At 33.9% G+C, this 25,354-nt stretch overlaps 1 long non-coding RNA gene across 2 annotated transcripts in view; it reads left to right on the forward strand.

Moving 5' to 3' along the window:
• Positions 1-25,354, forward strand: part of LOC143222505 (uncharacterized) — a 91,204-nt gene that overhangs the window by 54,834 nt on the left and 11,016 nt on the right. Inside the window, exon 3 of one of the 2 annotated variants that reach the window (XR_013012276.1) lies at positions 251-4,711. The exons of the other annotated variant lie outside the window; for it this stretch is intronic. This is a non-coding gene — a long non-coding RNA (uncharacterized LOC143222505). Of the gene's footprint in view, positions 1-250; positions 4,712-25,354 lie in introns of those variants that run through there. 2 annotated transcript variants of the gene reach the window in all.

Below are 25,354 nucleotides of genomic sequence, written 5' to 3' on the forward strand. Positions count from 1 at the left end.
TATTTAGACAAACATAATAAAAAATAGTTTACATTAGAAATGAAGTGTTCAAAATCAACACAATAGCAATACGAACACAAGACAAAGAAAATAACCTGTGTCTTGCATGATAATGAAAACAACAACAAACATTTTCGTGTTTACCTAATTCGTTTTGGTTGATTTCCTTTGCTTCATTACAAATGATAAACCAGTCTGGACAGAGCCAACTTCATTTTTAAAGATGTAAGCGATTATTTTTATTTTGCAGGAAAACACCGGCCTGGATTGGATTATACTGGCGGCATATTCTCTGAAGACTTAACAAACCAGTTAGTGTTAAATACATAAAAGAATGACACATATTTTACTCAGAAAGACAGATAAACAATGTCCTTTGAAATGTCTTTGTTAAAAATGCGCTCTTGATTTAGTGTTTTTTGATTTTCTGAATTTGATAAAACGTTTCAAACCAACGTTCATAAATTATAGAAATATACTACTAGTAACTTGTACAAAATTTGGCTTATGAAACGTTTCAAACCAACGTTCATAAATTATAGAAATATACTACTAGTAATTTTTACAAAATTTGGCTTAAATAATTTTATTTATTTTTTGGTCAAAAAATAATTAGCTTTCTACCTCAAGTCAGGATTGTTTTTTATTTCGAGCAAAGCTATTCGAGAGCTATCTCTAATTTAGCAGTGTAAGACTAGAAGGAAGGCAGCTAGTCATCACCACCCACCGTCAACTCCTGAGCTACTATTTTACCAACGAATAGTGGGATTGACCGTACATTATAACGCCCCCACGGCTGAAAGGGCGAGCATGTTTGGTGCGACCGGGATTCAAACCCGCGACCCTCAAATTACGAGTCGAACGCCTTAACACGCTTGGCCACGCCGGGCCTCAGGTCAGGAACCTTGCTTTTGTTTTAAGATATATTTTAATTTTTTTGCATGCTTATCTCGAAAACGAGAAAAAAATCAGGATAGATAAAGGACTTTTCCCTTTCCCCTCACTCAATTCGTTTAGAATCAGTACAAACGAATCCCCTCCGTCGTGGCACAGCGGTGTTGTCTGCGGACTTATGCTACTATAAACCGGGTTTCGATACCCATGGTGGTCAGAGCACTGATTTGTAGTTTTGTGCTTAATAGCAAACAATAGACAAGAATATAAACGAAACACGTGACCATTTCAACGTAACGCCAAGAGAAATTACTTGGTAAGGTAATTTTGGTAAGGGGTTGAGAAGTGGTAAAAGGGGTGAAAGTGAACGAAGTAGCGCCTTATTTTACTTTAGTTCAACATTCTCTATCATTTTCTCAGTATCCTGGTGATCTTTCTAACCTTTTGTGAAAAATACATTCTCGATTACAAGAAATGACAAATTAAAATTCTTGACTTTAAGCGGTGTATGCAAGTTGAAATATTTACATTTCTTCGGACAAAACACGTGCTATTCTAAAATAATAAACAAACTTGAAATTTATTTGTGCCGCTATAATGATATAAGACTGAACTGGGGTGGTCTGTCTGTCAGATTTGATCATAGTGTTATAAAAGTGGAAAATAAAAGCAATTCAAGTATGCTGCGATAACCATTACACACCTAGACGTTCTGTCTAGCTATTACACACCTAGACGTTCTGGTTAGCCATAACACACCTAGACGTTTCGTCTAGGGATTAACATCTAGACGTTCAGTCTAACCATTACTCACCTAGACGTTCTGTCTAGCCATTACTCACCTAGACGTTTCGTTTAGCGATTAACACATAGACGTTGTGTCTAGCCATTACTCATCTATACGTTCCGTCTAGCCATTATTCATCTAGACGTTCCGTCTAGACATTCTGGTTAGCCATTACATACCTAGACGTTCTGTCTAGCTACTGCATACCCAGACGTTCTGTTTAGCGATTACACACCTAGACGTTCTGTCTAGCTACTGCATACCCAGACGTTCTGTCTAGCCATTACTCACCTATACGTTCCGTCTAGCCATTATTCATCTAGATGTTCCGTCTAGACATTCTGGTTAGCCATTACACACCTAGACGTTCTGTCTAGCTACTGCATACCCAGACGTTATGTCTAGCTATTACTCACCTAGACGTTCTGTCTAGCCATAACACACCTAGACGTTTTGTCTAGCTATTACTCACCTAGACGTTTTGTCTAGACTTACCATCCAACCATAACACATCTAAACGTACTGTCCATCCATGACACAGATATAAAAACCCTATATGTATCGTCCAACCATTTGATATCTAAAAGTACCATACAACCATTATACACCTATAAGCAACGTCTACTTATTACACACCTACAGGTACGTTGAGGTATTAAACATCTCGAATACAAATATTAGATTTGCATCAAGATTAAGACCATAAATGATAAGTTTGACTAAGCTGTTTTAACTTTGTAAAGCTATAACTTAAATCCATAGTTTCCATACTTTTGAATAAATGTCAGAATGATTCTATATGTTTTATATTAATAACAATAACTTAATATCTATGTTGAGGTCTTAGGCCTATTGGCTGTCTCGTACAACATTGTATGTACAAATCATTACTCAAGCTTGCTTTTTAAGTTCTGATGAATGTGATTTAATTTAGATGTTATACACTACTAATGTCAACACAAACTCAAAGTTCGAGCGCTATAGTAATAGTCTCTTATTACACTGTGCACTATGAAGCACAGTATGAAACATACGCGCTATGTCAGTCGCATGGATCGAACATCGAATTTTAGCGTTATAAGCTCTTAAGCTTACCGTTGAGCCACCATGGAAGGCACTATGAACTTACTACACGTTATAAAGGTAGCTTAGAATTTATAAATACATAACTGATATGAGATTTTAAGTACAAATGTGAGGTTATATTGTTATTGAACTTTGATTTAATTAACATAGAAGTTGTAGCTGATACGAAAGTACATAAAAAAAACAACTGAACCAGAAATAAAACATCATTAAAAGATTTACAAGTTTCAGATCTGTTGCAATAACTTAGAAATCATGTAAACATTCTAATACTAAAGAACTCAAAGTGTTATACGTTTGCAAGTCGATAAAAACCTCATTTAACTAAAATGACCTAATTTCGAATTTATTTAATTACTTACATATTCTTTGTATACATATATACTCGCAATGTCAGCGTAATTCCTGGACCAGTAAATTGACGTGACTAAACAAATTTCGGATGTAAAAGCTCAAATCGTCCAGTCAAATTTTTCGACCTAATGCATAAAAACCAATGAATAAAATATACTTTTTCTTTGTTACAAAAGAATGAGTTAATTTTATGTCCGCTTTCCGGTAGATCAGTGTTATGTTTAATAAGAGTCTGTTATGCTAAAACTTGAGCTTCATTCCTGTTGTTGGCACAGAGAGCGCCCCGTTACTACAGCGGTAAGTCTACAGATTTATAACGCTAAAATCAGGGTTTCGATTTTTCTCGGTGGGCTCAAAAGATAGCCCGATGTGGCTTTGCTATAATAAAAACACATACACGCAGCACAGAGATAACCGATTGCGTAACTTCACAACACACAAACAAGAAGTATTCTAATGACCATAGACATTGCGATAAGTTTTGTTTTTTTTTCTCTTTCAAAATAATTATGTTCAACTACTTTTTATTATTCTCCCTGGTGGCTTAGTGATATGTCTGTGGACTCATCAAGCTAAATTTCGGGGTTCATTAGGCACTGCTCAGATAGCCCATTGTGTAGACTTTGACTCAACGACAAAATGTTTTAAACTAGATATTTTATGAAAGATAGTTTTATATCCAATAAACACTCTGATATAATTATACATAAACAAAAATTTTGTTCAGCATACTGAAAGGTTACAAACTGTAAATATTATTCGTTTAATTGTTAATACATTCTTGAGCGATAATTGTTTAGCCGTTAAGTATAAAATGATGTCATGTATTATGTTTCATTTTGCTTTCCAAACAACAAATTCCTAAAAATATAACAACGATCCATTCATACAAGTCCGAGATTATATTAACTGCATGTATTGTTTGTTATACGTACTCCATAAACTAGTAATCCGAAGGTCGCGGATTCGAATCCCAGTCGCACCAAACATGCCCGCCCTTTCAGCCGTGTAGGCGTTATAATGTAACGGTCAATGCAATTATTCGTTGGTAAAAGAATAGCCCAAGAGTTGGCGGTGGGTGGTGCTGACTAGCTACCTTCCCTCTAGTCTTACACTGCTAAAGTAGAGACGGCTAGCGCAGATAGCCCTCGAGTAGCTTTGCGCGAAATTCAAAAAACAAACAAATCCACAAACTAAATTATTGGTATGAAACACAGATTTCCACCATTAATTGATAATGGAACAACATTATACCATCAAATTGAATTGCTACCAATTTTCCTTTTTATTGAAATATTTTAAAATAACTATACGATCACGTAAAAGTGTGTTTTCTTATAGTATACCGCTATCTGTTGTGTGCACCGAGGGGAATCGAACCTCTCATTTTAGCGTTATCAAATCCGAAGATTACGTAAAAAGGAGACTGTTAACAGTCATCAATAAATATCGAAAAAAAAAAGTATTTGATAAAGGGAGAAAGAGGCCATCAGCATTTATCGATAAATATCGAGAAATAATTAAGTATACGATAAAGGGAATGAAGGGGACCGTAAACAACCATCAATAAATACTGAACGTTCCTTGGCACTTTTTGTTCTTTGTTGTCTTTTGGTTAACATTGTGACATGTCACTGTTCGTGTCTTATAGATACATACGTAATACACTTTCAAATTGTTTGACCACCACAATGAACTATTTGTTGTCAATACAGCTACAAGTTTCTCTTTGTTGTGCTGATAAAGGATGGACGAGGAAGTAAATCACATCCACAACAACAGATGTTTATACCAAGATAATATGTTATTGAAAGTGTTTGTGATGTTTGTACGCCATCAGACAGGATGGTATGCCAGTATCTTGCAAATTATTCTGAACATTTTTTATTTATTTTGAAAACGGCTAAAATATAAATCCCGTTACTACTAGTAAAGTTCAGGCTAAAACAGGAAAATAAAGATACGTGCAGATGCGTTACTGCTGCTAGAAACGTCGGGTTTAGTTGATACAATTTATCGTCTTACATTTTACTCTTAATTGGAATAAGTTGTTGAGAGAAATTCGGTTGCAATAAAAGAAAGATCCTTTATAACTTTGTCAACCGAAAGATTTTGTAAATGCTGTGTTTAAATTAGATATTGTTTCGTAAGATATATCGCTTTTAGTTTCAGGTAATATTAACATAAAAAAATCATGAGCTGCTATTCTTTTAATTAGTCTTTTCTAATTAAATCCTGTGAAACTATATCCACTGTAATACTTCACTAGAAGACTTTACACCTCCACTCTCAGTTTTGTAAAATATATTAATTTTGTTTTCAAAGAGTAAACAGCCAAAAATCTCTCAACTTTCTTACAACGATTTACCTGCAACGTTTATTACGTGTAACAATATAAATTATATCGCTAAAATTTGGGGTTCGAGATAAAGACAGCTCAAGAACATATCCACAATTTATCACTTTTCTTATCGCAAGAACCATCTGCGATAATCGTTCCTAATTTTGAACTGATAAACTGGAAAAAAAGAAGCTAATTAACAGCACACACCGTCAACTCTTTGACTACTCCAAAGAACTGGGTAGTGGGATATGAACACCACGTTTATGTCGCATCTACGGCCCCAAAGTACGGAGCACGATTTTACAACAACAGAACGCGAACTTGAGACCATCGAATTCCCAGATATTCACGCAAACAATTGGCCACGTCTGGCTCATATGAAAAATTTGAAGAGTTATTGCTTTATTGTAATTGCACTAATTTTTTTCTGACTTTCACGAGCTAAATTTACCATAATTACTAAACATTAAGTGAAATATAGTCGTACTTTGCAAAAGAATATATACAAAGTAAAATTACCATAAAAATAAGATGTGAAAATATGAAATAAATTCATAAAGAAATAATACTTTTTACGTCATATGAAATTATTCTCAAAACTTTATACAATGTGCGTACATCATTTTATCAGTAAACCCATGTTTCAGAAACTGAATTATATTTGCTTTTTAAAAAAAATCGAAATCCATACTTTTCTTTTTTTTGGGGGGGGGAGATAGAGGACGCTACACGTTCTCTACTTCTGGTTACATAAAGTTACATTAACGTTGCCCTTGGCAACAGTTCTACTTGTTGGTAATTAGCAGTCAGTCCTCGTTTAGTCAGCGGAAAGTTTACGGACTTACATCGCTAACATCCGGGTCTCGATCGTTTGCGATAGAAACAGTGAATAGTTCATTGTGTATCTTCGCAGTGAGCAAATAACTACAACAATAATTCCTATAAATATATAGTTCTCGTAATTTCTTACTATAGAGGATCAAAATTAGAATGAGATACTCTCTTAAATATCAATAGAATCATGGATTCGAATAGTGAAAATTTAGTGTTAAGATCATCTTTGACTAGCAGTTTTATATTTATTATTCAAATTTACAGGAACAAACGTATAGACATAAAATAAGACCTCTTTTAATTATAGCCAGTGGTAGCTTGACAAACTTACAACAATAAAGTTCGGATTTTGATTCCACGCGGTGGTTTGTTTTAAATTTAGCGCAAAGCTACACGAGGGCTATCTGCGCTAATCGTCCCTATTTTAACAGTGTAAGACTAGAGAGAAGGCAGCTAGTCATCACAATCCACCACTAACTCTTGGGCTACTCTTTTACCAACGAATAATGAGATTGACCAATATATAATAACACCCTCACAGCTGAAAGGACAAACATGTTTGATGCGAGGGGCATTCGAACCCACGACTCTCGTATTACGAGTCGAGTATCTTAACCACCTGGCCATGCCGGGCCTCCACGCGGTAGTTAAAGCGTATATGACCCATTATGTCGCTTTACGGAAAGAAAACTACATTTAATTATGAGGAAAACACTTTCGTCAGGTTCTGTTCTAATATATGATTGATTTTGCTGAACTAATAATGTTTTGTCTTATTATTAGAAAAATATGTTTAAATAAAACGTTTTTTGTTTTGTTTTATAAAGAGACGCCCCAGTGGCTTAGCGGTGAGTCTGCAGGGCTCACAATGCCAGAAACGGAATTTCAATACTCTTGATGGGCAAAGCACAGATAACCCATTGCGTAGCTTTGCGCTTAACAACAAACAAACTATAGAGATAAATCCAAGCATTTTAATTCGGAACAGTTTAGTACAGTACCAAGTGAACATACTACTATTTTCGACCTCTATCGGCTAAAGAACGGTTGGCCTGATAACAGTATATCGTGCGGGTGCTCGTGGCATTGTTCTGTAATTTCCCAACATTTACCCAGCAATTCAGAATGTACCTGCAGGGCTTTCTACCTGGGAGGTCTAGTGAGGCTCGCGCATTCCATGATCCAACGCCATAGTTGCAGACACTTAATAACTACACTCTGTACAGTGTCAGTGCTTGCCCAGTTGATACAGTTATCCTTTTCTATGTTTAATTTCTCTCTCGCCCTAAGCGTTTTTTTTTCTGACGCCCCCCACAAAAAACAAAGCAAAAAAACTTTATTTGATATATAATTCAAGACGAATCTTATAAAAAACCAGTGTCAATGTTAGATTAGAAAAAAACAACTTCTGATGAGCTACTTGTGTAGCTTTGTGCTTAATAACAAACAAACTTTAGAGATAGATCCAAACGTTTTAATTCAGAACAATTTAATACAATACCAATTGAGCATATTACTATTTTTGTCTTCTATTGGTTAAAGTCAGGTTGCCCTGAAAAATGTAAAAATCTCATAACAAATCACAGAAAAAACTGCTGATCGTTCAAAATATGTATTTCGGTTGTAGTACGACTTGGTATAGATGAACTTTCAGTGTTAACATTAATTAGTCAGTCTTGACAGAAATGTACTTCGAGTGTTACCAACACATAACATTAATTAGTCAGTCTTGACAGAAATGTACTTCGAGTGTTACCAACACATAACATTAATTAGTCAGTCTTGACAGAAATGTACTTCGAGTGTTACCAACACATAACATTAATTAGTCAGTCTTGACAGAAATGTACTTCGAGTGTTACCAACACATAACATTAATTAGCCAGTCTTGATAGATATGAACTTTGAGTGCTAACAAAACATAACATTAATTAGTGAGAACTTATAGAGATGGACTTTGAGTGTTAACAACAGGTAAAATTAATTAGTGAGACTTGATAGACATGAACTTCGAATGTTAACAACAGATAACATTAGTTAATCAGGCTTAATAAACATGAAGTTCGAGAGTTAACAACACATAACACTAGTTAGACTTGACAGAAATGAACTTCGAGTGTTAACAACATATAACATTAATTAGTCAGAGTTGGTAGAGATTAACCTCGAATGTTGACAACAAATAACATTAAACTGAAAACGCACACCGGAATAGCGTGCACTCAACCATCAGTTTGGATGAAAATAAAACTGTCAGTCTCCTATCTAAAATATGGTAAAACTGTCAGTCTCCTATCTAAAATACGGTCATTTTTCTTACTAAAAATCAAAACATTAACTGATAAAGCGGCAGAGTTGCTGTTACACTTACAGACACCTGATTAATTAAGAAAAGTCGAGGGAAAAACAAATTAAAATATAAAAAAAATCCCTTTTTTATCTCCATAAATTCACAGAGTTATGAGTTTACACAATACCTTTATTTTTGTGTGTTAATTTAATTTTAACACGTTGAATGTTGCGACAACATAAACAGTTTCTACTTGATTAGTGAGATGTCATCTGTGAGATACAATCGATTTTAACACAGTTCTTTTATGAGGTTATTTCAAGTAATTTTAACACATTACTTATGTGACAGTTATTTCAAGTAATTTTAACACATTACTTATGTGACAGTTATTTCAAGTAATTTTAACACATTACTTATGTGACAGTTATTTCAAGTAATTTTAACACATTACTTATGTGACAGTTATTTCAAGTAATTTTAACACATTACTTATGTGACAGTTATTTCAAGTAATTTTAACACATTACTTATGTGACAGTTATTTCAAGTAATTTTACCACATTACTTATGTGACAGTTATTTCAAGTAATTTTCAACAGTCTATTACGACGGAGTTGTTTCAAGTAATTTTAACACATTACTTATGTGACAGTTATTTCAAGTAATTTTAACACATTACTTATGTGACAGTTATTTCAAGTAATTTTAACACATTACTTATGGGACAGTTATTTCAAGTAATTTTCAACAGTCTATTACGACGGAGTTGTTTCAAGTAATTTTAACATATCACTTATGTGAGACTTATTTCAAATAATTTTCAACACACTATTTCTATGGGGCTATTTTATGTAATTCAAAGCCATTGTCATTTTTTATGGGACAAATTTCGACGGTTGGCTTCACAAAGATATAAATGTCTGAAATGTACTGATTAATTTATAAAAGATAGAATAATGTACCATCCATCTCTTCTGATGGACCTGAGTGTGGACTAATAGTGACTGTATCAGGCCTAGGACCAAAGAGACACTGTATTATCAAACACTTTTCGAACTTTTAGCTGTGCTTAGCTGTAAGTGTGACTGTTACAATATTAATATTACTTCCCTAACGTATTTCCGACTGATTGTCTTTCCATTTTGAGTATAATGTGGCATTCAGGCAAAGAAACGAACCATTTCTTACCTACAAGTTATTTGTAAACGATGTTAATCATTGTCTATAATTAATTATGGAGCTAATTACGTTTATTACAAATTACCTTAATCGCTCACGGTTAATCATATTCTGTTATCTAATTGCGTGCTATTGTATCTAATTGTACAGCAATAATGATACTTTGTACTAATTAAATAATTAGATTTATATGAATAAGCATCGACTAGACACATATTTTATGGAGAGAAATGGTGCGTTTGAAGCAATGAAAATATAGAATTATGATTGTTTTTCTCTGTATTGTCCACAAATTACTCAGAAAAGTTTTTAAACAAAATCAGAGATCACAAGTTACTCGTCTTTGTCAATTACACTTTACTACTTAGGGAATAAATCTCATTTGTCTCCATGAGTGATTCGGTCATTGTGTTTTACAGCCAACTTAAAGAGCAGTCCTAGTAGTATTGTGGAAAATCTCTCATTGTCACCGGAAGTGGCATGTGTTGTGTGGTTGACATATTATAATTTTGCTTTGTTTTCACTCAAAACTTGTTATAAAGAATATTTAAATCCGTTTATCTCATTCAAGTTTTATTTATAAACCTATGGTTTAAATATATAGCAGTATATTTGGTATGTTAAAAAAAAGTAAAAACCAAAACCAACTACTATTTAAACCACTTCTAATGAGTATTTAGTGTTAAGCTAAGACTAGACGACAATAATGGATCAGGGGTATCTTGAACAGGATTTTTAAAAATATAATTCGAGTTTGGAATTTAAACTTTCCATCAGTTTGATTTTCGTACCATCTTAAAAACAACAGCAACAGATAAAAGTTTTGAAAACTTAATTTTTGTCGCCAAATAATATTTCTCTGATTATTTATTAGAAACTCATTACAATTGGTCTCTAATCACGTAGGAACCAAGCCATAAAAATGTTTAAGCTTAAAGCGCCATCTATTGCCAACTTTAGATATGTGCAAATAAATTCACGAATAGATCGACAATGCAATACAGATTGATACTCAACTCAAAAGTGAAAGCGGGCTTAAGCGGGGTCATAGTTAAAAATACATAATCGATATAAATATTTGAATTTTAGCAATGAAATAAAAAATTGAAGTTGTCATCACAAAAAGATATATAGATATATATTACAGAGGAACGTTCGTACTTTCAACAGTCGTCTTTAAAGCTGTATATCCCGTATACTGAATTTTCTAAGGATAGTGACACCTACTTTTTGTCTATTGTCTTGGTTTTTATCACTGGTTTCATCCACTTAAAATAACAATGAAAAATACAGAAAGTTCAATGTATAGATGGAAAAATAATTACTTTTCTAATGCCTATTTGGACTGGTAGCTGTTGAGTAATTTTAGAATAAATAACATAAGGCAGTAATTTGATTTCCTTGGCAAATCATTTCATTATTTAAAATAATATCATACGATATTTGATATACAAAGTCCTTAGTACTGTTTGCTAAAATTCATTATTATTCTAGATGTGATTTTATCTTCTAACTCTGTATTATATTTCTATTGTTTGTCTGAAAATAAATACATCCTATACCTTTCGACAGATAAGATAAAAACTAGTAGGCTATTTTTTATATCAAAAGTGTTAAATCCTACATGAGCAACTGCTGGATTTTAAAGTAACCGATATAACCAATAGTAAAACTTAAAGCACTAAAAACATGTATTAGTGTGAGTGCCACTGAATCAACAGTAAGTAATTGAAAATACGAGTTGCAGGGTTTATCTGTAGAAGTGAATTTGGTTATAGATGCTCATGGGGTTGTGTTACTCTGAAAAGATTAAATATTTTTGCCATCACTACGACAGGAGGCGGTATGTCTCCGGAACTTCAGGGGTTCGACTCCCCTCGGCGGGCTGAGCAGATAGCCCTATGTGGCTTTGCTATAAGAAAACACACGACAGGAGGAAACTTAACATCAAGACACTTTCAATGGTTGTGTGTCTTATTCTACATGTTTAATTCTCACAGAACTGTTAGAAATCGAATTTAAAATCTGTAGATTTGTTCATAATTTAATGAATCTGTCAGCATACAGATTCATGGGTTCGAGTCACGTTTGGGATCAATTTTAATGTTTTAACTTACTCAGAAAATTTGACACTGTCATATATGGTAGAAAGTGTATTTCAGTATAGAAGTGTGTGTGTTTTCTTATAGCAAAGCCACATCAAGCTATCTGCTGTGTCCACCGTGTGGAATCGAATCCCTGATTTAAAATCATTGTAAATCCGAAGACTTACCGCTGTCCCAGCGGGTGACTAGTGTAGTAGTTAAGATATTATATGCGCAAGGAGTTATAGAGTTTATTTGAAAACGTTTTACACAAATATTAGAAAAACATTTATCGTTACATATAAAAGCCACGTGGGGCTGGCTACCGAGTTTGAAAAACAGAAACCAAATAAAATAGAGATGGAGGTGGACATACCACTTGATCCGGCTAATGATCATAGCAGACTAAGCCGACACGACTTACATAGAGAATAAAATCTCTACAATTTGTCTATTGAAAACTTGACGTTTGAATGGAATCTCAGCTTTCCTCATTGTACCTTTCTTTAGTTAACCTTACAATACTATTGTTATGACTGTTTTACAGCTGAGAAACATTTTGTTTTGTTGTTAATAAACCAATAATGTATGTATTTTATTCTCCTTATAAAGTCAAGCTAGTCTGGTCTGCTGCATGATCAGTGGCTGAAGTAAGTCTACTTTTCATCCCTGTCTTGTTTGGTCAGTAACCAGTCCCACATATATATTTTTCATTTAACAAGTTATTTTTTGTTGACATTTTTACTTTTTTCACAAGATGGCGTACGTGGGCTACTAGGTTAAATAAGTTATTCTAAAGTTTTATAAATTTTCTATATATTTGTTTGTTTTCTTATAGTAAAGCCACATCTGGCTATCTGCTGAGACCACCGAGGGAAATCGAACCACTGATTTTAGCGTTGTAAGCCCGTACACATATCGTTTTGCTAGCGGGGGCCAATTTTCTATATAATAATAATAATAAAATAGGTAGTTAAAGATTCTAAAGACTGTTTTGCTCCTTCAAATGATGATAAACTGTAGTTACAACTAGAACAAAGTAGACGCTAGGCCTGTGGGAGAAAGATGATGATAAACTGTAGTTACAACTAGAACAAAGTAGACGCTAGGCCTGTGGGAGAAAGATGATGATAAACTGTAGTTACTACTAGAACAAAGCAGACGCTAGGCCTGTGGGAGAAAGATGATGATAAACTGTAGTTACTACTAGAACAAAGCAGACGCTAGGCCTGTGGGAGAAAGATGATGATAAACTGTAGTTACAACTAGAACAAAGTAGACGCTAGGCCTGTGGGAGAAAGATGATGATAAACTGTAGTTACAACTAGAACAAAGCAGACGCTAGGCCTGTGGGAGAAAGATGATGATAAACTGAAGTTAGAAATCTCAGGTTTGACTCTATTCGCTGGTTTTCGTCTTTGGGACTCTTTGGATAGTTGAAAAGCAGCACATACAGAGTGAATACTGTAGGCAGCTCTTCATGTCCAGTGTTTGATGTCCTTTAGAGAAGAAATTCCACATGAACTTTGTCTTGCATTAATTCGAGCGTCTGTGCCCTCCCTACATATAGAGTGATAATGTAGTATCCTATACGTAAGCAGCTCTAGACCTTATTTGGAAATATATATAATATACGGAAGTAACTCTAGACTTTATTTGGAAATATATATAATATACGGAAGTAACTCTAGACCTTATTTCGAAATATTAGTTTTAATGATTTTGTATAGGCAGAAATATTTCAAAGACGCCACTTTTAGCTCCAAGTTACCTCCATCAGGAAGAGCAGGATTTGTTTAACATCAGATCCAATCAGTTGTACATACATTTTATTATAACATTTGTCTTAGTATTTCTTAGCTGATAATTGGACATCGAGCGTTTCTCGTTGTATATTTTGTGTATTTCTACGCTAAAAACATATTTTCTGTTTATAATGTTTGTTTGTTTTATTAATTTCGCGCAAAGCTACACGAGGGCTATCTTCGTTATCCGTCCCTAATTTTGCAGTGTAAGACTAGAGGGAAGGCAATTATTCATCACCGCCTACCGCCAACTCTTGGGCTACTCTTTTACCAAAGAAGAGTGGAATTGACCGTAACATTATAACATCCCCACATGACCCTCAAATTGCGAGTCCAATTCCTTAACCACCTGGCCATGCCGGGCCGCACCTTGAAGGTGAAGAAATAATTAGAAACATTATTAATTTGTCACCATTTCACAAACATTTTCCGAAAATTGTAACATTATTCAACATAGTATTTAATAAGTATTTAATTATATCATAGAAGAGTAAATTTTCCATTTGCGCTAGGTCTTAAATTTATACACACATGTTGGAAAGTAGTGAAAACCCGCAACTGCTTAATTATATTATGTTTCAATTCATATTTGATCATAAATTACTTACTCGATTCATTCTGCCTATTTTCTTTGCTCTATGGATTGACAATTAAAGGAGACATTATTTTTTAAGTCCAAGATTTTTTATTAATTTTTGGATGAACTTATTGATGATAACATTATATCAGACTGTGGAATGTTGGTTAATATCGTTAAATATTAAATTTTCTATACTTTTTATTTCATTGTTATCTGTTTAGTCACAAGGTTCGTAATGTCTGAAATATTATCCGTCTAAGTGAGAGCTTGAAGTAAGGAATTTTGTGCTTATTTGAAATTAAGTACAAAGCTACACAAAGGGCTATCTGTGCCCCGCCCACTAAGGGTATCAAAACCCAGTTTCTAGTGTTGTAAGGTTGCAGACATACCGCCGTGCCACTGTGGTTTTGTGTGAGAAAAGAATTATCCTTGATAGCGTATAAGAAGAAATTATTGTTTTGAAATTGTGCCAATAGAAACAATAAAAAAATGTACGTAGTTCCGAATCCGTAAAGACGAGAGTTTTATGAAAGTTTGTTTTGTCAGTTTATCATAATTCCTACCAGGTGTAATTTGTTTGTTAGCGTTTAAAATATGGGTTTTACTCTTTCTAGCTGTCTTCATAGATATGTGATATTATTTCTGTTCATGGATTATATACAGTTACATAATTAATAGTTATTAATAGTAACTTATTTCTAAACCAGTCTCGTTTTGAATTCATGAAGATAATTTATATCGATTCATCCAAGTTGACAAAATACGCATTCGTCTATCAGAAAACAATAACATTGTATTTTATGTCATGTCATTGTATACAAATCATCGACTGTATAAAAATCAAAGTCATGGTTTCTTGAAAGAATATTGGATTTGACGTGTTGAGGGTTTTCACCCTGAGGATTATTATGTGTTAGATGTTCTTAGATCTGATGGCCCACAGGAGATGAAACTTTGACCTACTTTTCATTACACTTTACGTACATGGTAGATAAGAGTTGACAACTGATTACAAGCGCCCTCTCGTTGATAAAGAAGTTTAACATTGTGATGTTTGTTTGTTTTTTGTTTTTTTTAATTTCGCTCAAAGCTACTCGAGGGCTATCTGTGCTAGCCGTCCCTAATTTAGCAGTGTAAGACTAGAGGGAAGGCAGCTAGTCATCACCACCCACCGCCAACTCTTGGGCTACTCTTTTACCAACGAATAGTGGGATTGACCGTACTATTATAACGCCCCACGGCTGAAAGGGCGAGCATGTTTGGCGCGACGGGGATGCGAACCCACGACCCTCAGATTACGAGTCGCACGCCTTAACGCGCTTGGCCATGCCGGGCCAACATCGTGATACACTGTCTGATCAAATGATGGATAGCGGTAAATATATCGTCACTACCTCTCTTTGGGAAGTGGGTGATGCATTTTAAAAAAAAATCATAAGCCTCTTTTTGTTTTTCAATTCTATCTTCTGTTTAAATTTTAGAATATGAACGACAAGGTTTTGTTTTTAGTATAAACAGAAAATAAGAGCATTTTAAACAGATTACAGAACTGAGGAGAACTGCTGTTTTGATTATGAAATATCAATATAAAAATAAACGTAAAAGTTTGGTAAGAAACAATCCTAATGGTGTTCACATTAATAGATACTTTCGTAGAACAAAAGAAGTACAACAGAAAGTATTTCGAAATCAAATATGGCGGATGTATCTGCAACCTGTTTTTCCGCCTCTAGGAACAACAAAAACCATAGCAAGTCAAGAAATTCCAATAAAACCTGCAGCGGGAGCTAAAGAAACACATCATACACTGTAATTAAGTATCAAAAAGTAAAAAGAAGTATGAGCTGTTTACTGGTGTTGAATCATGTTTTAATAAATTATCAAAAAGTAAAAATAAGTATGAGCTGTTTACTGGTGTTGAATCATGTTTTAATAAATTATCAAAAAGTAAAAACAAGTATGAGCTGTTTACTGGTGTTGAATCATGTTTTAATAAATTATCAAAAAGTAAAAAGAAGTATGAGCTGTTTACTGGTGTTGAATCATGTTTTAATAAATTATGAAAAAGTAAAAAGAAGTATGAGCTGTTTACTGGTGTTGAATCATGTTTTAATAAATTATCAAAAAGTAAAAAGAAGTATGAGCTGTTTACAGGTGTTGAATCATGTTTTAATAAATTATCAAAAGTAAAACAAGTATGAGCTGTTTACTGGTGTTGAATCATGTTTTAATAAATTATCAAAAAAGTAACAAGAAGTATGAGCTGTTTACTGGTGTTGAATCATGTTTTAATAAATTATCAAAAGTAAAACAAGTATGAGCTGTTTACTGGTGTTGAATCATGTTTTAATAAATTATCAAAAGTAAAACAAGTATGAGCTGTTTACTGGTGTTGAATCATGTTTTAATAAATTATCAAAAAGTAACAAGAAGTATGAGCTGTTTACTGGTGTTGAATCATGTTTTAATAAATTATCAAAAAGTAAAAACAAGTATGAGCTGTTTACTGGTGTTGAATCATGTTTTAATAAATTATCAAAAAGTAACAAGAAGTATGAGCTGTTTACTGGTGTTGAATCATGTTTTAATAAATTATCAAAAAGTAAAAACAAGTATGAGCTGTTTACTGGTGTTGAATCATGTTTTAATAAATTATCAAAAAGTAACAAGAAGTATGAGCTGTTTACTGGTGTTGAATCATGTTTTAATAAATTATCAAAAAGTAAAAATAAGTATGAGCTGTTTACTGGTGTTGAATCATGTTTTAATAAATTATCAAAAAGTAAAACAAGTATGAGCTGTTTACTGGTGTTGAATCATGTTTTAATAAATTATCAAAAAGTAACAAGAAGTATGAGCTGTTTACTGGTGTTGAATCATGTTTTAATAAATTATCAAAAGTAAAAATAAGTATGAGCTGTTTACTGGTGTTGAATCATGTTTTAATAAATTATCAAAAAGTAAAAATAAGTATGAGCTGTTTACTGGTGTTGAATCATGTTTTAATAAATTATCAAAAAGTAAAAAGAAGTATGAGCTGTTTACTGGTGTTGAATCATGTTTTAATAAATTATCAAAAAGTAAAAAGAAGTATGAGCTGTTTACTGGTGTTGAATTACGCTGTTAATTAATTATCAAAAATAAAAACACGTTTGAGCTATCCACTAGCTTTGAACCGCCTACTAACTTCATCTGTCTGGGTTGTAACATTTGATGAACCTTTTATCGACTCATAGTCCAAGGATCGCGAGCTCGAATCACCATCACACCAAATATGCTTTCATTTTTAGTAGTGGAGGCGATATAATGTTACGGTAAGTCAAACTATTCTTTGGTAAAAGAGTAGTCCAAGAGTAGGTGGTGGGTGGTGATGACTAGCCGACCCTAATTTAGCAGTGTAAGACTAGACAGAAGGCAGTTAGTCATCATCACCCACCGGCAGCTTTTGGGTTACTCTTTTACCAACGATACGTGTGATTGACGGTCACATTGTAACGCCCCACGGCTGAAAGTGTGAGCATGTTTGGTGTGACGGGATTACGAGTCGAGTGCCTTAAACATCTGGTCATGCCGCGCCTCCATGTTTAATGACCTGTCTTGCAAGGAATACAAGGTAAAATACGTTATTCTAAAGTAGAGGTTTGATTATTCAAGTGATTATCATAGCCGATGGAACGGCATGCATCAGAACTATAATTTGACATTGTTTCGTAGGTAGCGTGATGTCATTGCAAAGTGATCGTTTTTGGAAATGACATGTAACAGTCCTTTCTGTCGTTAAATATTTTTACACTAATATTATGAAAAAAATGTTCAAATCAGGGATTTAGAATTTCTATGACAAGGATATTCTTTGCAACTGATGGCATAGAAAAGCAGAGGAACTGAGGCTATCCAAAGAAAGAATAGTTATTTTTTCTCTTGTCTATTAGTTCAAAATTAGAGACACCTATGCATAGATAGGCCTATAAATAGTGTTGCTTGAATTCCAAAACAAACGAAGTTTTGATAAAAAATGCCATTGCACTTGACAAAGATTTAATTAAGATGCCTTAAGAAAACTTGGACCCACGTATAAACAGATGAAAAATCCAAGAACAAAGTCGTCAATAGCTAAACCCGTCCATAGGAGGATGTACATCTGTGACAACTCATATCTTCAACACTTGTTTTCACTATATACCAGCCTAACTATCAAACACCTTAAGTAGACAGAAGTCGCACTGTTGAAAAAAAATGTTGGAAAGCTATCGTCTTCATTCACTAGACATATTGCAGAAAACTTAATTAAAAATGTGACTTTCCGTAATGGAAACTATATTAACATTTTGTGTCTTGAAATGGATACACTCTCCTCAGATGAAACGGCAACTGAACGTGGTGACATCAACTATGATGACGTCAGATGAAACGGCAACTGAACGTGGTGACATCAACTATGATGACGTCAGATGAAACGGCAACTTAACGTGGTGACATCAACTATGATGGCGTCAGATGAAACGGCAACTGAACGTGGTGACATCAACTATGATGGCGTCAGATGAAACGGCAACTGAACGTGGTGACATCAACTATGATGACGTGAAGATACTCCAGATTCGTTTAAATATAACTTACTCAACTTCTGTATGAGGAACTAATTTCATAAATCGGTTTTATGGTTAAAAAACAAAAACAGCAAAACAAATGCAAATAACGTGCTACTTTTATTTCGATACATAGATAATAGAAGGGTTAGAGTTTTTTTTTCAGTGTCATCTAGATTTATTAAAAAATATTACTTAAATTTTTAAGGTATTTGTTATATGTGTTTGTATTTAAGCTTAAATTTTTAAGGTATTTGTTATATATGTTTGTATTTAGGCTTAAATGTTTAGGTATCTTAAATAAATCTTTGTTAAGTGCGATGAAATTCTTAAACTAATGTTTCGTCTGACCCTGACTTCGTGCAAACCTACACAAAGGGATGTTTGAGCATCGTGATGTTTGAGCATTGTATTCATTGTATTCTCTCGTTTTGAGCTAACAGACTAGAGAAGAAAACAACTCGTATAAAAACATCTTCACCAATGCTTGAGCTATTTTTGTCTCACCGAATAGTGAGATTTGTCTGTTTTGACTCAAAAGTCTTAAGCGCGTTTTGGCGGTAAGGGGACATAAACTCTTCGATTCACATTTCGGGCAATGCCTAGTCAAATAGAAATGTGAAACTTCGAATGCAAAGTTTTTATGTTGAACTATCTACAATTGTCTCCATATTCGAAATAATAAAGCCTGGCATGGCAAGGTGGTTAAGGCATTTGGCACGCAATCTGAGGTCTCAGGTTCTAATCCTCATCACACCAAATGCCCTCTCAGCCGTGAGGGCGTTATAATGTGATAGTAAATCAGACTATTCTTTGGTAAAAGAGTAGTTCAAGAGTCGGCAATGGGTGGTGATGAATAGTTATATATTATAAAAACATGGAACTGGAAGTGAAATCGGTCCAGTCTTTTTACATACGTAAACTTCTTAAGACACATTAAAGTTGGAAGTTGAAACAAAGTTCAGTTTAACTTACCAGTAATCCCCATTGTGTTTTAAAGTCAGTTGCTATTTGGGAGTTTAATTTTGAAATATTCAATCAATCCAGTTCTTATCCCATATAAAGATTTTAATTTACGTGTAAAATTAAGAACAAATTAATAATGTAATCACCATTAATGAGTTGTACAGCAATTAAAAACAGTCATGTCGGTACAGATGAAAAATTACATCAACCATCACCTTAAGAAGTTTTGCTACTTTAGTTTTGGGGTTAAGGTCTGAAAACATAAAGTAACAAAACTGTATTAAATATATTTACTTTATGATCAAAATTGTGAATAAAATTATAAATAGGTTTTTCGTGTTGTTTTTTTCCATAAACGCAAAATACTCACAAACACTTACTGGTCAATGTTGCATCATTCATTTTTTTCTATGTAAAGTTTAAAAGTTTTTAAAGAGATATTTATATTTTCTTAAAATATTAGTTATGCTAAACAGCTATTTTGGTTTCACAAAATTCGTCTAAAAACGTCCAAGCTAGAAAACTGATAAAGAAAGGAATGAGGGATACAATGTAAGACTTAAACGTTCATGTTATTAAATGATTTTTAGAGGGACTATTATAAAGTATTTGTAAATATACAACAGGATAGTTTAGTATAATAATAAAAATGATCAAAATGGTTTATTTTTTTAGTGTAGATTCGATATATGTATCTGTGAACTTTGTAACATTGCACATCATGTGGTATACTCCATGTTACGTTACGTCATAATGTTTTGTTTCATGTGAAGTGTTTAAACGTTATTATTTTCCTGCAATAAAAAATAATAAAGCAAATAATACTGACAAGAAGACAAAATGATCACAACAGAGTCAAGTAAGTATGAGAAATAATTTTAAAACAAGTTGAAAGAAAATAAACCTTTGCCGAAATTATTATAACAGTAATTTGCTTTCTTTAATGGGAATTCATTACTGAGGTGGTTGGTAAGATATACGATCGAGTAGATAAAGAGTACACTGTGGATACTGTTGAATAAATGTCTTTTCTCAGTAACCTTTGGATCCGAGCACAGCTCAGTAACTATTATACTAAACTGTGGCCTCGTCACACCAAACATGCTCGCCTGTTTTAGCTGTGGGGGATTTATAATGAGACGGTCAATCCCACTATCCGTTGGTAAAAAAGTAGCCCAAGAGTTGGCGGTGAGTGATGATAACTAGTTGCCTTCCCTCTAGTCTTGGACTACTAAATTAGGGACGGCTAGCGCAAATAGCCCTCCTGTAGCTTTGCGCGAAATTCAAAAAAACAAACAAACTAGACTGTGGAGCTAAGGTTCTACGATTCACATCCACTTAACACCATAAGAAAAAAAAATAATATTAATCTTTCAAATCAGACTGAGGTTACACTGCGATATCTTACAATCCTTTTATTAATCCATCAGCAGATACTTCAAATGAGTTATAAGAAGTGGGGAGGGAAGGAACCAAAATGTCTGCAAGTCTGGGTAACCTGTTCAGATAAGATTGGCTAGACCCAGACTGTTTTCAGATAATATTGGCTAGCCCCAGACTGTTTTCAGATAAGATTGGCTAGACCCAGATTGTTTTCAGATAATATTGGCTATACCCAGACTGTTTTCAGATAATATTGGCTAGCCCAAGGCTGTTTTCAGATAAGATTGGCTAGACCCAGACTGTTTTCAGATAAGATTGGCTAGTCCAAGGCTGTTTTCAGATAAGATTGGCTATACTCAGACTGTTTTCAGATAAGATTGGCTAACCCCAGGCTGTTTTCAGATAAGATTGGCTAGCCCCAGGCTGTTTTCAGATAAGATTGGCTTGCTCCTGACTGTTTTCAGATAAGATTGGTTAGCCCCAGGCTGTGTTTAGATAAGATTGGCTAGACCCAGACTGTTTTCAGATAAGATTGGCTTGCTCCAGACTGTTTTCAGATAAGATTGGCTAGCTGTTTTCAGATAAGATTGGCTTGCTCCAAGGCTGTTTTCAGATAAGATTGGCTAGACCCAGACTGTTTTCAGATAAGATTGGCTAGCCCAAGGCTGTTTTCAGATAAGATTGGCTTGCTCCAGACTGTTTTCAGATAAGATTGGCTTGCTCCAGACTGTTTTCAGATAAGATTGGCTTGCTCCAGACTGTTTTCAGATAAGATTGGCTAGCCCCAGACTGTTTTCAGATAAGATTGGCTAGCCCCAGGCTATTTTCAATTGTATATAATTGCAGGCCTAAGTTTATGAGTAATGCTACACTTTAACAGAATGTTTTGCTAACTCATTGTTAATTTAATACCCTTTGAATACTGACTACATGCGATCGCTTATTAACTTTTAGAATTTTCACTCAGTAGTTAACTGAATAATTCACCGATCTAACTGACTATATGCGATCGCTTATTAACTTTTAGAATTTTCACTCAGTAATTAACTGAATAATTCACCGATCTAAATAACTTCTCTTTAGATATTTCACTTTGATATCCATTACTTATTCATTACTTTATGAACTGATTGGATCCAACATGAACAAACTGCTTGTTCGTATTTCTTACTAATGTAATCAAATTTACTAAACCTGTCTTAATATCTAAACTAAAACACTGAAAATACAGCTTACAACATTACGTTGAGACTTATAGCACAATTATCTTATTCCTGATTGTCTAAGTGAATGTGCGTGACAGTATTTGATTGTTTATTATATTTTTATTGTTTGAGAATTACAAATGTTTAACAAATAAGTATTTGTGGATTGTACTACGCACTGTATTCCGAAATCTTTCCTAGCGTGATCGGTTTATAATTTTATTTCTATAATGAAGATAAAGCTTTAAGATCTGATTATGATCAATTTAAATTTTAGGAATTTCTGATCACATTTCAACACTAATTTATACCCTATAGTCTATACTTTAATACAAACTTCACAGAATAAATTTAAGAACATTTATGGCTAATGTATGGCTAGAGGGTCTAATACCTTCTGACAAAACGAAACCAAAACTTCACGAATCAGTCACTGGTCAAAAGGATGCAGGTAAGATCTTCAACAACGTTGGTTTCTTTTGTTTTATTAACCTTACACCAGGTCTGTGCTAGACTCTAATTGCCAATAATGAATGGGTTCACTTTATCTTCCTCTTCAGGTAATTACAATATATCATTCCTATTGTGAAGAGAGAACAAAGTCTTGCAATTAACTTGACTGTATCATTTATTCTGTCTCCCATTGGATGGCGTTCTAAGCAAATTAAATCTATCAGGGCCAAACATCACGGAACGACAATAACAGGACCACCCTATGATGCTGTGGGCAGCTCATTTCTGAAAAAAAAAAATAAAAAAATAAAGCGTTTGAAACTAGTAGTCCTCTGTTGCACACTTTCGTCGGATAGTTACTTTAATTATACTAAAGCTGGACAGATTATCATGTCAGTTATAAATATGAGTTATAATAACAGCAAAAATGTAATTCCTCAACGATATAAGTTAGCAAATACCACGAATATATAATGTTCCAATCTGAAATTGAAAACTTATTTTGAAAGTTCGTTTAATTACAGAAAAACATTAACATTTTCTCTTCATATTGCAGGTCTCTTTCATTCATACGTGCCCCCAGTGGCTCAGCGGTATGTCTGCGGACTTACACGCTAAAATCCGGGTTTCGATACCCGTGGTGGGCAGAGCACAGATAGCCCATTGTGTAGCTTTGTGCTTAATTCAAAACAACAACAACAACATTCATACGTAGAGAAACTCGTTCTGTAATAACCACGTAATAATACGATTACTTCATGATATCCGTATGAAAAGTAATCTATATCTCAATATCCAAAAAAACAATATTTTGGAACCACGTTGTAGCAGTAATGTAATAATTGCAAAATACATATTCTACTTAAAATTTCATTCCTAGCTCTTAGTCTAAATAAATCTAACAACCCTAAAACATTTCTTTAAAATTCATAATAAAGGCATTATTTTTATTCTAAAATGTTTTTTTATAATTTCGCACAAAGCTACACGAGGTTTATCTGGGCTAGTCATCCCTAATTTAGTAGTATAAGCTAGATGGAAGGAAGCTAGTCATCACCACCCACAGCCTTGGGCTACTTTTTTACCAACGAATAGTGGGATTGACCGTCACATTATAACGCTCTCACGGCTGAAAGAGCGAGCATGTTTGGCGCGATGGGGATGCGAACCCGCGACCCTCAGATTACAAGTCGCACGCCTTAACACGCTTGACCATACCGGGCCTGAAAATAAACTTTGCGACGGCCGGGAATATTATAAAATGAAAGTTATGTTTGTGTGTTTTAATTTTTTTTATAATAAGAGAAGAGGGAAATTATTGACTGGGTGATTTTTTATTATTAAACTGACATTAAGCAGTTTCTGCGCCAATGATTGATTATAAAGTGGTGTTTGGTTACCTGGGATAAACGAAATAAAGGTAATTTACTTCCACTGCAGTTAGAGGGCACTAAATGCACAAAAATATCCCAAAATTATCATTTAAGTCAATTAATATTGCCTTACCCAAAACGTAAGACGTGATAATATTTTATTTTGAAAATAAGTTCATTCAGTTCTTTGGAAGTCGCTGAAAGCATAACTGTAACAGTAACTTTTAACGATTGATATTTATTAATATTTTTAAGAGTACGTCGTGATGAACCTGAATAATTTGAAATTTAAAAAAAAAATCCTTCATCTTTCTCGAAAATTTAAACATCAACAGATCGCACAGCAGCTACATATATGTAAATTTCATAACTGCTTATTTAAATACGACAGTAAGCTATGAAAGCTAATCAGTCGTAAATCTGTGTATACATATGTGTATATACGTTGTTAAGATCCAATAATGTTTTCAAGGATCAGGTATACTAAATTTGTTTCTGATGATATATTTGAAATGACTAACCTCAGGTTTCCACTAGATGGCGATAGCTAGAAACTGGCTTTTTTTTTTTTTTATTTCACAGTCTCTTTAATTGTGCTTTAGTGTAGATGCTGACCGTCAATATTACATAAACTTCATTGTATATCTCCTAATTAAAATTATACGCCAATATTTATGAGATTTACCTACTATTGTTTGTCCACACACTTCTGAAACGGTTAATAACATGATTACGTAAAAAATTTCGAGAAAATTACAGACGAAATAAAAGATCTCAATATTGGAGAATCCTCTTTAGGTAGCCCTCTCAAACAATCCTTAGAAACGAATTCCCCACCTTCCCAGCATTGCCAGGTGGTTAGAGTTCCAATTGTGGCGGGTTCGAATCCTAGTTATACCAAATACTCTCTCTCCTTCATCCGTAGGAGCATTGTAAGTATTGATCATTACCACTATCGTTGATAAAAGAGTAACCCAAACGTTGGCGATGAATGGTCATGACTAGTCTTTCAATGTTAAATTAGGGACGGCTAACGCAGATAGTCCACATGTATCTTTGTGTTAAATTCAAAACAAACAACTAACAATGAATGTTTGTGTGCGTTTGTTATTCCATTTAAGACTTCGGGTAGACCTTCTCAATTC

This window comes from Tachypleus tridentatus, chromosome 8, assembly GCF_004210375.1.
Source record: "Tachypleus tridentatus isolate NWPU-2018 chromosome 8, ASM421037v1, whole genome shotgun sequence".
Lineage (NCBI taxonomy): Eukaryota > Metazoa > Arthropoda > Merostomata > Xiphosura > Limulidae > Tachypleus > Tachypleus tridentatus.